Below are 15,301 nucleotides of genomic sequence, written 5' to 3'. Positions count from 1 at the left end.
AGGAAAGTCAGCTATGTCTCTTGCTCTTGAAAGTAGCAGCCTCACAAAGAAGAGGTACTGTAGAGCCCTTCAGTGCAGCGAGCCCTGCCTGCTCTAACCTAGCACTTCAGTCTGTCTCCTTTGTGTGTTGTGTGCACCTTACAGTTGTGGCTGAGCTACATTTACCTTTAGCCCAGTTAACTGCAATGCCTCTCTCTGCTGGCTTGGACCAGGGTTTGGTGCCTGTGTTGTTAGTGGGCCAGTCTGGGGCTGCTTTGGGCTTGAGTTCCGTCAGACCAGGCATTTGCCAAAGCTGTGGTGGGACCCAACCACAGTGTGCCATTCCTGTGTCATCTTCCTAAAGTTTTGTTGGTGGGTGGAGCCTGCCATCGGACCAGATGCCTGTGCACACCCCACTGCTGGGTCCGCAGTTGGAGAGGTGTGTATGGTTATCTTCCCCTCTCCCAGGGGCAGGAGTCACTTTGGTGTGGTCCTGGCTTCTCTTGGGGCTGCCTTGTAGCATTGCTTTGGGTGGACTGCCAACGGCACGTTGGAGGGGATGGGTCCGCAGGAGAACATAGGGGCAGGGTGCGTGGTACCAACAAGGCACAGGAGGGCATTAGCAGCTGCCTGGGAAAAAAACCCACTGGTGCTGGGTTAGAGGGGGTGAGTCCACAGAAGAGCATGGGGGATGGCACACACTGTTAGCAAGCCGGGTGGAGAATGTTCAAACTTTGCTGGTTCGGGCAGGTGTCTCTGTATCTAGGCTGGGAAGTGGGAGAGAGAAATATCATCCATCAATATTTATGTTCTTGGAGAAGTGTCCCAAAGACTTCTCAGTCCCTGCAGTGCACACTCGGAAATTAGTAAACAAATCTCTTTCCTGTATAGCCCAGGCGTTTATCAAACTGCTGCTTCGCTTCTGTGCTGGATCTCCAAAGACCGTTTGTTGTGCTGTCTCTTTAAGAGCAGGGGCTCAGTTCCCTATCACCCTCTGACTCTGCCAGAGCTGAGCCAGCTGATTTTTAACCCCACCGATTGTAAGAACTGTAAGAACGCATAAAGTTGGGCCCTTCTGGTTTTCAAAGCCAAATGTTACGGAGAATTGTCTTCCCGGTATAGTTGCCCATGCCTGACGTACCTGGTGTGTGATCTGTTCCTCTCTCCTCTCCCTGCCCGTGGTGTCCTGTTCTCCTATGGACAGCCCCATGGTCAGTTTGGCTCCTGACTATGTTTCCACCCTTCCTACCCTCTTTGAGGTGGCCTCTTCTCTACGGTGAGCTGTAGAGAATCTGTTCTGCCAGTCTTTGGTTCATTTTCTGAGTTATTTATGCTGATGTGGGTGTTCTCTGGGTGTACCCAAGGGATGAAGGGAGCCTAGAACCTTCCTCCTCTGCTGTATTCCCTGGAAGTCTAAGAATAGTTTTTGTATTTTTAAAAATCTGGGAGAAAATCAAAAGAAGAATAACTTATACAAAGTCTGAATTTCACTGTCATACAGTTTCCTTGGAATGTAGCCATACTAACTCATTTACATGTGGGCTAGTGCTACTTTCACCCCACAGTGGCAGAGCAGTTGTAACAGAGATGAATGGCCTGCAAGGTGCAAAACATTCACTATGTAGCCCTTTACAGAAAATGTTAGAGGACGTATCATGAGGATCACATGTTTATTCTCATTTACCCTATCAAAGTATCAAGTAGAATGCTTTCCGCCACAAGTAACAGAAATTATGACCCAAATTTGTTTAAGGAATATGAACATTTATTTTTTTATTATTATTTTTAAATTATTTATTTATTTGTCAGAGAGAGAGAGAGAGAGAGGGAGGGAGAACACAAGCAGGCAGAGAGGCAGGCAGAGGCAGAGAGAGAAGCAGGCTCCCCGCTGAGCAAGGAGCCCGACATAGGACTCGATCCCAGGACCCTGGGACCATGACCCGAGCCGAAGGCAGCGGCCTAACCAACTGAGCCACCCAGGCGTCCCGATATGAACATTTATTATCATGTGTAGACAGGCTCCAGGGACGGTGTAGTCAATCTCATGTCTGATTCTCCAGGCTTTGCATCCAGTGTCATTTGTCTTTGTTCTTAAATGTCCTTCCTGCCTAGATGGATTCTTTTGATTGTCTTTGTTCCTAAAATGAAATTTCTCTAACAATACATGTAGAATTATTTGCAGAGATTGGTTTCTAGGGATTTCGTGTATTTATGCTTCAACAAATGTCATTTAAGAACATGTTAATCTGATTTCCAATTCCATGATCATGGAGGTAGACACTGTTCATGTCATATGCAATGGTCTGGTCACCAGCATCAGCGACACACACGGAGATCTTTGACAATGTGCTCATAGTAAGATATTGTATATAACCGTGGACGTTTACAAACCTTTCTGTTGTCCCAATGTTTTCTGTCTTAAAGATCACTTTAGTAAGAAACTGGGCTTCTTGGGAACAGTCCTTAAGAAGCTTTTTAGGCTCTGATGACCCTGTGAATGAAAATGTCAATGAGGAGGGGCCTGAAGTGCTGGCCAAGTGTGATGATGATGACGACAATGGCTGAGTTTTTGTCACCTGATATCCAGTCAGCTTCCTGAGGGATAGAACCCTTATCTACCACAGAGTAGAGCTGGAAGAGTGACAAAAGAGTAGCTGTGTACCAATCTAAGTATGTCCGTCTGCATCCAAAAGCAAATGTTTCTTAAAAATTTCAGTTGCATGGGGCGCCTGGGTGGCTAAGTCAGTTAAGTGTCTGCCTTCGGTTCAGATTATGATCTCAGGGTCCTGGGATCAGGCTCTGTGCTCAGTGGGGAGTCTGCTTCTCCCTTCGCTTACCCCCCACACTCATGCTCTCTCTCTCTCAAATAAGTTAAATAAATAAAATCTCAAAAAACTTCCAGTTCCATGAAGATCAAAAAAATTTAGTGCTAATAAAAAAATAAAATGTTTAACTCAAAGGCAATGATTACTAGAATATTCTATCACTTACAATACTTTCCATCTAGATTATGTTTGACTGGAACATCCTGTACTTGAGGGTAGGCTCTCTGTTCATATGTACGAAATATCAAAGTGTAAGGTTTTCATTGGAACTTATAAAGAAAAACAACATTTCTTGTGAAAGAGCGAATAAAACACATTTTAAATTAAAAGGCTCAAATCTAGAAATCTAAATGAAGTTGAAAATAAAATAACTGAAATGAGAGAATAGAGATCTCACTAAAAGTACTTTAATATCAGCCTGAATTTCTGAGGAATGTAAAATAATTACATACTTTTTACAAGTTAGGGTAAGTGTCCAATCCACCGGTACAGGGTCGAGTCTCCCAGGAGGTAAATGAATTTTCCCTTCAAACTGTCCTTTATCTCAATTGTATGTGACTGACTCTGGTTACAAAATGTTGTAGTCCACCTTCCTTCTGAAGTAGAACTACCAAGGACGGGAATCTTCATTCTGACTTGGTGCTTGTCTTTTATTTTTTTCCACTCTCTAGTAACAGAAACACTTGTGGTAAGTGATCTTATTGATATATTAAATATGTAACCTTCCTTCTTTGTCCTTCCCTTTGTTGATTTCTTTCTCTCTTCCTCAAACTCCTGTTTCCTAATTCCTTCCCTTCCTCTTACTATTTTTTGATCACCAGCTTTGTTTTAGCCACTTCTGCTCATTCCTTTTTTTGAGTCATCTTGATTCCTTCTTGTTCATTTTCTCTCATACTTAGGCCTTTGTCACTGACCTGAATATTAGTGGTCTAAAAGTTGGTGTCCTTGCACCAAACTACTTACCAATGTTCCACTAATGAAGCAGTAGTCTTATTTTTTCTATGAATTTTTAATACAGTTTTTAATTAAAAACTAGCTTAAAAATATAAAACATCCATGTTTCGAGAAATCCAAGCAGTAAAATACCTAGTTTGAATTGATACTTTAAAAATAGGATTTCACAAAAAGTAACAGGCAGCAGAGAACATAAACTAATATCCTGAGATTTTCCAGCAAGTTCCATTAGAATTACAGGCTCTGTTGGCACATGCCTGCCTTCCAATGCATTGCAAGTAGCAGTGCACCAAGAGTTTTGCTATGGCATGATGAAAATCATCAGATTTCTCACCTGTCATGTTTGCTTTTCCCTCACTATGCCCCCCACCCTATGCCCACTGAGTTAATGCTTATATTTTAGGTTTGTTACGTAGCATTTCTGTACTGATAGCATATTCTGTATTAGACAGGAAGCAAACAATAATGACTTAAAAATATAAATTTATCCCTCACCTAACAGTCCTAAAGTGAGCAGGCCAGGGCCAGTATGATGTTCCATGGTTTCAAGGGTTGCAGTTCCTTCTGCCCTTTTCTGCCACTCTTTTTTTTTTTTTTTTTTTTGGGGGAGGGTTTTTTTTTTTTTTTTTTTTTTTTTAAGATTTTATTTATTTATTTTGACAGAGATCACAAGTAGGCAGAGAGGCAGGCAGAGAGAGAGGGGGAAGCAGGCTCCCCGCTGAGCAGAGAGCCCAACACGGGGCTCCATCCCAGGATCCTGAGATCATGACCTGAGCTGAAGGCAGAGGCTTAACCCACGGAACCACCCAAGGTACGATAATCTTAACTTTATTAGTTTCTTGCAGCTTTACTGAGGTGTAACTGACATGTAGATAACTGCGTGTATTTAATGTGTACAGTTGGGTGAATTTGAACATACGCTTATACCCACGACACCATCATCACAATGAAGGTGCTATTCCCTTTTTTCTTTTTTTTTAAGATTTTATTTACTTATTTGAGATAGAGAGCATGCACAAGTGGGGAGGTGGGGTCAGGGGAGAGGCAGAGGGAGAGGGAAAAGCAGGATGCCCACTGAGCAGGGAGCCTGACACGGGGCTCGATCCCAGGACCATGACCCAATCTGAAGGCAGACGCCTCACTGACTGAGCCACCCAGGCACCCCATGGTGCTATTCTTAACATAGGACATCAATCTCATGATCTGACGTGGCTCTTTCATCTCTCAGCATTATATCTAGAGTTTAACCAGTAGGAGGGGGAGGGCAATTTGTTTTACTCTTAAGACATGACCCAAATGTTTTCCATAGCACTTCCACTCATAATCCTGGGCAAAATGTCGTTGTGGTCACCACTAGCTGCAAGGAAGATTATAGCCTTTAGTTGGGTGACCATGGGCTGAACTAAAATAATGGTGTTTTGTTACCAATGGTGTTTTCCTACCAAATGGATACTGGGAGACCACACCCAGTCTCTGCTTTACTGTCCATGCTTAGCCCCCCATAGACCTTGCAGTCCCTGTTTGTCTAGATCCACAGAACAGTCATAAGCACGGCTGTCCTGGGTTTGTGACCTGTGGACAGAGTGGGAACATAGGGATGGTGGAAGGATTGGAAAATCCTGAAATAAGAATTCTTTCAGGTAATCCTGCAATAGCTAAGTCCTAGTGATTTGGTTTGCTAAAGAGAGATTCTGTAATCCTATAATTTTATTAAAATTCCAGTGTGACGCGGTTGGGTTGTGAGGTTTGGTAGCATTGCGCCCCGGATGACTGAATGTCGTTCCTCTGGGGTCGTAGGAGCCCGTCTGCCTATCCTACGAATGTGCCGGCGCGCTTGGTGAGAAGACAGCCTTACAGCTCATTATTGTAAACCATTGTACAGTATTTACGTGTCAGGATATACATTTTTGCTAAGTGTCAAGCTCAGTGCTCTGAAAGACTATATCAGATATAACAAATGTTCTTATGATTAGTGTTAACATTTACATAATAGTATGTTGGTAATAATAAGATTCCATTATATTTACAGATTAAACATTATGGTAGAGGGACTAATGTCCCCCCAAAGATATCTGTATCCTGATCCCTGGGACCTGTGAATATGTTACCTTCTCTGGCAAAAGGGACTTTCCAGATACGATTATGGGTATGGATTTCGAGATGGGAGATTATCCTGGATGATCCAGGTAGGACCACTCTAGATCTCACTTATGCTCAAAAGTGGGAGAGGGAGGCAGAGGAGTGCGTCAGAAGGATGTGAGGTGGGGAACTGACCTATTGTTGTAGCTTTGTAAAATGGAGGAAGAGGGCTGTGAGGAACAAGGGTGCTTCTAGAAGCTGGAAAAGGCAAGGAAGCAGATTCTGCCCTAGAGCCTCCAGAAAAGAATGCTGCCCTATTATAACTTTTTTTTTTTTTTTTAGCTCAGTGAGATACATGTTTGACTACTGAACTACAGAACTGCAAGAGGATATATTTTTATTGTTTTAAACCACTTTGACACCTTTTCAACATCAAGTCATCCCATCCAACATTTATATAAATAGAAGAAGAAAAGCCCCTTACTTTATATCACTTAGTAACATTAAACATTTTTCTATAGATCATGCACATTTTAAAATTTAAAAAATATATATTTTATTTATTTATTTGAGATAGAGTGAGAGGGAGAGAGGGCACAAAGAGGGCAGAGGGGCAGAGGGAGAAGCAGGCTCTCCGCTGAGCAGGGAGCCCAATGCAGGGCTTGATCCCAGGACCTCAAGGTCATGACCTGAGCTGAAGGCAGATGCTTAAAAGACTGAGCCACCCAGGTGCCCCTAGATCACATTTTGTTAAATTTGTGAAATAGCTTTTCAGATCACAAAGTGGATCGTATCACTCCTTCCTTAGTTGATTTCTGTAGCTTTCAAAAGCTTACAGAATGAACCCTAAAATTCTCAGCATGCTACTTGAGAACTTCTATGATTTAGTTTCTTCCTTTCTTTCTAGCCTCTTCCTTTGACATGGTCCACTGAATACTCACTCCACTGGCCTATTGAACAAACGTCATGGTGATTTTGCTTATGCGTAGAGTTATCGGATTAAAAAAAAACAATACAGGATACCAGATTAAATTTGAATTATTTCTAAAAAGGAATAACTTAGTATATTTTCCATGCAGTAGTTACCCTTTATGTCAAGTAATGGGCATAAACAACTAGAAATTACTCAAATTTAACTTAGACCCTAGATTACTATTTGCTAAACCTGGCAACCCTAACTCATGATCTTTATGAGTTTTCTCTTTCACCTCATTCTCTGTCTACAGATATCCTCAGGGCTAAGTCAAATATCAACTTTAACATAAGCCCTTGCCTTTTTACTTTCTTCATAGAATTGGTAGTTTGAATGTCTTTTCGGATTGCAGCCTTGCTGAACATTTATTTTTCTCCATTTGCCCATAATTCCTCATATCTATTAGAACCTTAATAAACATTTGCAGAACACATGAATAAATATTAGGTAATAAATCATTAGTTGAAATAAATCTCAAAATGAATGTTATTGGTAAACTCAGGCTTTATAGAAAGTTATTTTAAAGCCAAGTAAAAACATTATTCTTTTATAAGTAACATGGCTTTGCATTTGCCACTAAAACACATTTTAATAAAATGGAAACTCCATATCAAATTGCTAAGCGCATAAACTAAAGGTTAGGAAGTTATGCCAACAGAGAATGAGGATAACCAAACCAAAATGTTCCTACTCTGAAGCTGAGGGTAACCATTAAAGACATTTGCACAGTGTCCCAGACAGATCACCGACCCTAGGAGGTGTACTACCATGTTTAAATATGAATGTAGAATACTAATACTTTCCCCTTTTGGATAAACAACTATAAAAATCTCTTATAAAAAGAGTTTGAAATAATTTCCTTGAGCTGATTTCTCTCTTTAAGATCCAAGGTGATTGACATCACAGACACGGGCTAGGAATTGTGCCCCAAGAAATCCATGATTCCCAGAATTCATATTGATAAATTTCCCCTGCATAAGAACGTCTCTTGGAACACCCATGCCATGTACCACCCTCCACAGGACAGAACAAACTTACTGTCATGCTGGGAGATGTCCATAAGTTAAGAAAGTTGCACCATTTCAACTCCCACATGCAATCAGTGTGTCCTGGGGTTTTCAATTCAAAATATTGATCTAATATGCAAGTTCTCTTCGTTCATCATTTCTGTGTCACTTTTTAAGTTCATGTACTATTTTTCTTGGAGTACAGTGAGCCTCTAATAAACCTTACTGTCTCAGTTTTATCCACCTGTATTCTTCAGTACAACTGCCAGAACATTCTTTCTAGTTGCAAATGCAACTGCGTTCATTACTATTTAAAATCCCAGTCACTTATGCAAGGATGTAAGCCTCCTTAGCATGGTGTGCAGACCTTTTTTTGCTTCTTTATCTATGTTTCTTGCTATGCTTACCTCCCATTTTTCTAGACACTTGCCTTCTGATGAGTGCAAACTATATCAAGGAAGGTAGTACATTTGCCTGATCCACTGCTATCTCCCTAATATCTTCAGAGAAGCTGGCACAAAGTCATGTTTAGTCTGATGCATGAATAAATATACATTGCATTTCTTTCCTCCAGCTGATGAAAGACTACCGGACTTTCCTGCTTCAAAGCTCTTACCCTCCTTTTGACTCACTCTGTTTCAAACCTGTGTATGTGTATATGTAAAAGGGAATATGGGGAGGAATGGGGAGCTAGGTGCCAGATATAACAAACAGAAGTGGTACCTCATTCTCTGCTGTTGATGACTTTTCAGGTTCAATTCAGAGAAAGGAAGGGATCACATTTTCATCCTTACTGTGACTTTAGGCCTAAGAATGGTTAGTGGGTAAGAAAAGATTTGGTGAGATACCCCATTAGAGATCAAAGGGAAAGAATAGAAACCCAACTGAGCTTTTACTTATTTCAGAAAAGAGTCAAGGACTACAGATCAACACTTGGATAACTACATGAAATCTGGAATGCATGTTATTTTTCTGTGTTTGCTATCCATACTTGACTTCCTCCTAGCATATTTTTTGAACACTTGAGGGAAGAAAGTAGCATTCCCCTCTGTCATCAAGCTTAGGGAAAATGGGATCAAAATGGATAGTAGCAGAATGGAAAGGAAGAAGAAATGGACAGAGCTTCTGAAACACAGAAAGTTAGCAAAGGAGCAAAAGAGTCTGGAAGTAATAGGTCATCTCAGACTTGGCCCACAGGTTCTGGATTTGTGGTGGTACGCAGTTACCCTTTGCAAAATGGCTCATGAAGAGACCCTCATAGGTCATTCTAACCAATGAAGTTCTCCAGCTTAATGGAGAACTGGTAGACTAACAAGTGAGCATCTATTGGTGAGCAAGGGAAGAAAGAGAATTGATGCAGCCATGATCGATGAGAAAAATATGCTCATACCCCAGTTTGTGGAGGCCTGTTAACTGGGGGCTTTTAAGCATCACTACATTGCAGCTCGGTGAATATGGACTCCTTCAATCCGAGCAGCACGTGCTGAGTGTCTGATCTTGAGATCAACTGGAGATGACCAGTAGAAGTCGGCTTTGGGGAAAGATTACTCAGGATGCAGTGTGGACAGTGAAGAGGGCAGGGTTGTTGGGAGGGAGGCTAGTTCAAGTGATCTAGATGAGGTGGTAATGATCTGAACCCAGCAGCACTAGGCAGGGAGAGAAATGGGTGAATGCAAAAGATATTTAAGAGGGATTCTGCATATTGGATATGCGAGATGAAGGCAGATGATTGTTTAATTTTATCAAAGAGTCTTTTTTTGGAATAACATTTTAAACACATATCAGAATACTTTTACACGGAGCATATTTTGTAAACCTAGGTCTACAGTGAAAGACATGATTGACTGGGAATACTGGTCCTCATGGGAAAGTAAAGGGACATGTAATACAGAGTCCCACTTTGGGCAGCCTCTGTCAGTGACCTTTTTGGGGGCAATGCCAAACTCGGCAGGGAGAGTCATAAAAAGGGGTCTCACAAACACCACATGTCTGACCAGACCTTGAGTAGAAGAGGCATCAGAAAATGTCATGTTCACTATTAATTGAGATGGGCAATATAGCACTGCCCATGGGAACTTCGCAGGGTGTTTAAAACTGTATTTGTGTGTGAAAAAGGCCTTATTCCTTGACAGGAAGGTAAGAATTTCTCAGTTGCGAGTGGGCATATGAGGCAGGGCTCTACAGGGTGTGTGCGGAGGTCTCACACCCTTGAGTTTAGGGTTAGGCCATATATTCAGCGAAGGCATGAGTGGTGGCATTAACGAATTTATCTTTGAAAATAACCCCGTTGTGGCCTTGGTTCTTTACCTCCAGAGAGCAGATACGCCTTCATAGGGGTGGATGATCACGAGGACAGGGACCTGGCCTTCCCAGAACAGAGTGACCCTGACAAGGTAGGTGCCATTGTGGAAGTGTATCACCTTTCCTACAGTGCTGCTTTTAGAGAGGGGCATGACATCCTGGCCCTCAGGAAATACCACCTACTCCCCCCTGCACCCCCAGCAGGATGTCTAGCTGATCTCCCCTCCAGTAGGAGTCTCAAGGCTGGCAGATGGTGGCTGAGCTGTGTGTGGCTCGGGTGGTGATGTTCCTGTGGGTGAGAAGTCTGGGTGGGGTCAGCTGGTTTGGTTTCTCCATGATTCCCTTTATTCTTTGTTCAGTCTCCATTGGTGGCTTTCCTGGGCTCAGTGATATTTTAGGGTGTGAGGACCTCATGGAGGTATTCCAGTGACGGAAGGAGATAGGTAAGTTTAGACCAGAACAAAACTGAAAATACAAGGTATGTGACATAATGAAACGAACCAAGTTATTTTACCTATTATGAAATTTGCTTGTTTATTTACCTATCATCATATTATTTAAACTCTGATAATTTTGAGTGACATGTAAACATTTTTTAAATTAAAAATTATTTTTAATTATAGTTGATATACAATATTATATTACTGTCAGGTATAGAACATAGCGATATGCCCATTCTTTACATTACAAAATGTTCACCACGATCAGTGTAATCATATGTCAACATATGAAGTTATTACAGTATTATTGACCATCTTCCCTATGTGGTACTTTTCATCCCCATGACTTATTTATAATTGGAAGATTGTACTTCTTAATCCCATTTATCAGGTTCATTTATCCCTACTTTGTCCTCTCCTCAAGGCAACAAAGAGTTTGCTCATTTGCTTATTTCTTGGATTCAACATGTCAGTGAAATTATATGATATTTTTCTCTGTTTGGCTTATTTCATTTAGCATACATAATACCATCTAGTTCCACACATGCTGAGGCAAATGGCAAGATTTCTTTCTTTTTCTTGACTAAGTAATAGTCTCTCTTGTATGTGCATCATGTGTTCTTTATCCGTTTATCAATCAGTGGACACTTAGGCTGCATGTAAATAATGCTTCAGTAAACACAAGGGTGCATATATCTTTTTGAATTAGGGTTTTCATTTTCTACAGGTAAATAACCAGAAGTGGAATTACTGAGTGGTATTTCTTTCTTTCTTTTTTTTTTTTTTTTTAAGATTTCATTTATTTATTTGACAGACAGAGATCACAAGTAGGCAGGGAGGCAGGCAGAGAGAGAGGAGGAAGCAGGCTCTCTACAGAGCAGAGAGCCCGATGCGGGGCTCGATCCCAGGACCCTGGGATCATGACCTGAGCCGAAGGCAGAGGCTTTAACCCACTGAGCCACCCAGGCGCCCCCTGAGTGGTATTTCTATTTTTAACTTTTAAGGAATCTCCCTACTGGTTTTGCATAGTGGATGCACCCCATTTACATTCCCACCAACAGTGCACTAGAGTATCTTTTTCTCCACACCTTTGTCAACGCTGTTATTTCTTGTCTTTTTGATACTAACCATTCTGAAAGGTGATAGCTCGTTGTGGTTTCAGTTTGTATTTCCCTGATGATGAGTGATGTTGAGCATCTTTTCCTGTGGCCGTTGGCCATCCATATGTCTTCTTTGAAAAATGTCTATTTAGGTTCTTTGCCCATTTTTTAAAATTAAAATTAAAAATTTTTAAAAGATTTTATTTATTAGAGCCTGTGTGTGTGCATGTGCTTGAGCAGGGAGAGGGGCAGAGGGAGAAGGAGACTCCCCACTGAGTAGGGAGCCCGATGCCCAGGACTCCAGGGTCATGACTTGAGCTGAAGGCAGACACTTAACGGACTGAGCCACCTGGGTGCCCCTCTCTGCCCATTTCTAGTTAGATTATCATGTTTGGTATTGTGTGAGTTCTTAATATATTTTTGAATATTTGCACTTTGCAGGATATATCATTTGCTAATACCTTCTCCCATTTAATGGGTTGCTTTTCATTTTGTTGCTAGTTTCCATTACTGGGCAAAACCTTCGAGCTTGACATAGTCCCAATAGTTTATTTTTCCTGTGTTTCCCTTACCTGAGGAGACATAGCCATAAAATGTTGCTTGTTTTGTTTTAGATGTTTTTGCCTATTTTGTTTTAGGTGTTTTATGGCTTTAGATCTTACAGTTAGGTCTTTAATCCTTTTTGGGTTTATTTTTGTATATAGTGTAAGAAAGTGGTCCAGTTTTCCCAAAAGCATTTCTTGAAGAGACTCCATTTTCCTCATTGTATACTCTTGCCTCTTTTCTCATAGATTGATGTACCATGAAAGTATAGACATTTCTGGGGTCTCTATCCTGTTCCCTTGATGTATGTGTTTATATTTGTGCCAGTACCATACTGTTTTGACGACTGCAGCTTTGTAGTATATCTTGAAATCTGGAATTCTGCTACCTCTAGCTTTGTTCGTTCTCAAAATTGCTTTTGCAATTTGGGGACTTTTGCAGTTCCATGTAAATTTTAGGATTGTATGTTCTAGTTCTGTGGAAAAATCTATTGATAGTTTGATCAGGATTGCATGGAACCTGTAGATTGCTTTCAGTAGAATGCACTGTTTAACAATATTCTTCCAAGCCATTAACATGGTGTATCCTTTCAGTGTTATCTTTAATTACTTCCTCAGTGTCTTTCTTAGAGTTTTCAAGTATAGGTTTTTCACTTGGCTAAATTCCTAGGTATTCATTGTTATTATTCCTAAGTATTTTATTCTTTTTAATGCAAATTATAAGTGGGATTATACTCTTAATTTTTCTGCTAGTTTGTTATTAGTGTAATAGATATACAGATTTCTATATATTAATTCTGTATCCTCAATTTTGATGAATTCATTTATTAGTTTTAGTAGATTGTTGAAATCTTTAGGGTTTCTATAAATAGTGGCAGTTTTGCTTCTTCCTTACCAATTTAGATAACTGTTATTTCTTGTTCTTCTCTAATTGCTACAGCTATTATTTCTAGTATTAGGTTGAAATAAGAGATGAGACTGGACATCCTTGACATGTTCCTGGTTTTAGAGGAAAGGCTTTAGTTTTTCAACAGTGAGTGTGATATTAGCTAGAGATTTGTCATGTATTTCCTTTATTATGTTGAAGTATATTCCCTCTAAACCTACTTTGTTGAGTTTTTAATCACAAATGAATATTGAATTTTGCCAAGTGCTTTATCTCATCTATTGTATGACCATAGGGTTTTTTTTTTTAAGAGTGAAAGTGATGAGGGAGGGGCAGACTCTGAAGCAGGCTCCATGCCCAGCATGGAACCCAATGTGGGGGCTCACATGATCTCACAATGCTGAGATCAGGACCTGAGCTGAAGTCAAGAGTTAGACGCTTAACTGACTGAGCCACCTAGGCTCCCTGATCATACGGTTTTTATCTTTCATTTTTATTAATGTGGTATATCACATTGATGATTTGCTGTATTGAATAATTCTTGGAATAAATCTCAAATACAGTGAATGAAGCTCTTAATGTTTGTGAGTATGGTTTACAAATATTTTGTTGAGGATCTTTGCTGCTATGTTCATCAGGGATATTAGCCTATATTTTTTGTTGTGTCTTTGTCTGATTTTGATATCAAGGTAATGCTGGCTTCATAAAATGAACTTGGTAGTTTTCATTCCATTTCTACTTTTTTGGAGTAGTTTGAGAAGACTAGGTTAACTGTTTTTTTAAATGTTTGGTAGAATTCTTCTGTGAATACATCTGGTTCTGGATTTTTGTTTGTTGGGAGAATTTTTGATTACCAGCTCAATTTCATCCCAAGTAATCAGTATTCCATTTTGGAAGACTGTGTATTTCCAGGATTTCTGGAAAGAAATCTTACAGGCTGCCCAATTTTATGGTATATAACTTTTTTCATAGTAGTCCCTTATTTTTGTGCTGTTATTTTTTGTCTTTCATTTACGCTTTCTCGTGATGTGTCTGACTAGATTTATCAGGTTTTTCAAATAACTAGCTCTTTATCTTTTCTGTGGTTAAGTCTGTTTTTCATTTGTTTCTACTTTGATCTTTATTATTTCCTTTTATTAATCTTGGGTTTTGTTTTTAAGTGTTAGGTTAGATATTTTTCTTGTTTTTGATGTAGGCCTCTATGGCCATAAATGTCCCTCTAGAAACTGCTTTTGCTGTGTCCCAAAGATGTCTGACCATAGTATTTCTAGTTCTATTTGTGTCCTGGTGTTTTTTAATTTACTTTTTGTTTTCTCCATCAGCCCACTGGTTGTGTAGTATAGCCTGTTGGTGCGCTTTCTAGTTTCTCATACCGTTGTGTTTGGAAAAAATGTTTGATATAATTTCAATCTACTTGTGTTCCTATGTGTGATCTACCTGGAGAGTGTTTTATGTGCACTTGAAAAGAATGTGTATATTGCTTTTGTGGATGGACTGTTCTGTGTATATCACCTTAAGTTCATCTGGTCTAATGTGTCATTCAAAGTCACTACTTAATGGGAATGGGCTGTTGAAGTTCCCTATTAGTAGTGTATGACCGCAAGTCCCTTTATGTCTGTTAAGTGTGTAGGTACTTATAATTGTTCTATATCCTCTTGTTTGAACCATCCCTTTATTATTGTGTAATGCTGTTGTCTTTCTTTTAAAGTCCGTTATATCTGATACAAGTATAGAGATGCTGGCTCTTTTTCCCATCACTTCCTTTACTTTTAGTTTGTATGTGTCTTGAGGTCTGAAGTGGATCTCTTACAGACAGCATATAGGTGGGTCTTTTTTCTTTTTAATTCAGTCTCCCTAGGTCTTCTGATTGGCAATAAGCACATACTTATTAATAATTAAATGTAATAAACACTCCATACTGTTAATTTTATTCTAGTTGTTTGGTCATTCTTTTCCTTTCTTATCATGCATGGATTCCTTTTTTATACATTTTTGATTTGTGGCTACTATGTTTATATAATATCATATATATAGCAGTCTATAAAGGTGACTGTTGTTTACATTTAAACACATTCTAAAAGAACTACATTTTTACTCCCTCTTCCATGTGTAGGACAACTAATTATATATAAAATTAACATTAGTACTTTAATATTTTACTAGCTTTGTACATTTTTGATCTGCCTTTCCTGTATGTTTGCTTATGGCAGTGAAA

The 15,301-nt window shown here is 39.8% G+C and overlaps 1 pseudogene; it reads right to left on the bottom strand.

The window, feature by feature from the left end:
* Positions 1-2,195: 2,195 nt before the first annotated feature.
* LOC111154015 overlaps positions 2,196-15,301 on the bottom strand; it is a 77,290-nt pseudogene continuing 64,184 nt past the window's right edge.

Source organism: Enhydra lutris, unplaced genomic scaffold, assembly GCF_002288905.1.
Source record: "Enhydra lutris kenyoni isolate GAN:26980312 unplaced genomic scaffold, ASM228890v2 scaffoldscaffold34, whole genome shotgun sequence".
In the NCBI taxonomy this organism is placed as follows: Eukaryota; Metazoa; Chordata; class Mammalia; order Carnivora; family Mustelidae; genus Enhydra; species Enhydra lutris.
Note: the sequence above shows the minus strand (reverse complement) of the source record. Positions and strands in the feature narration are given on the sequence as shown.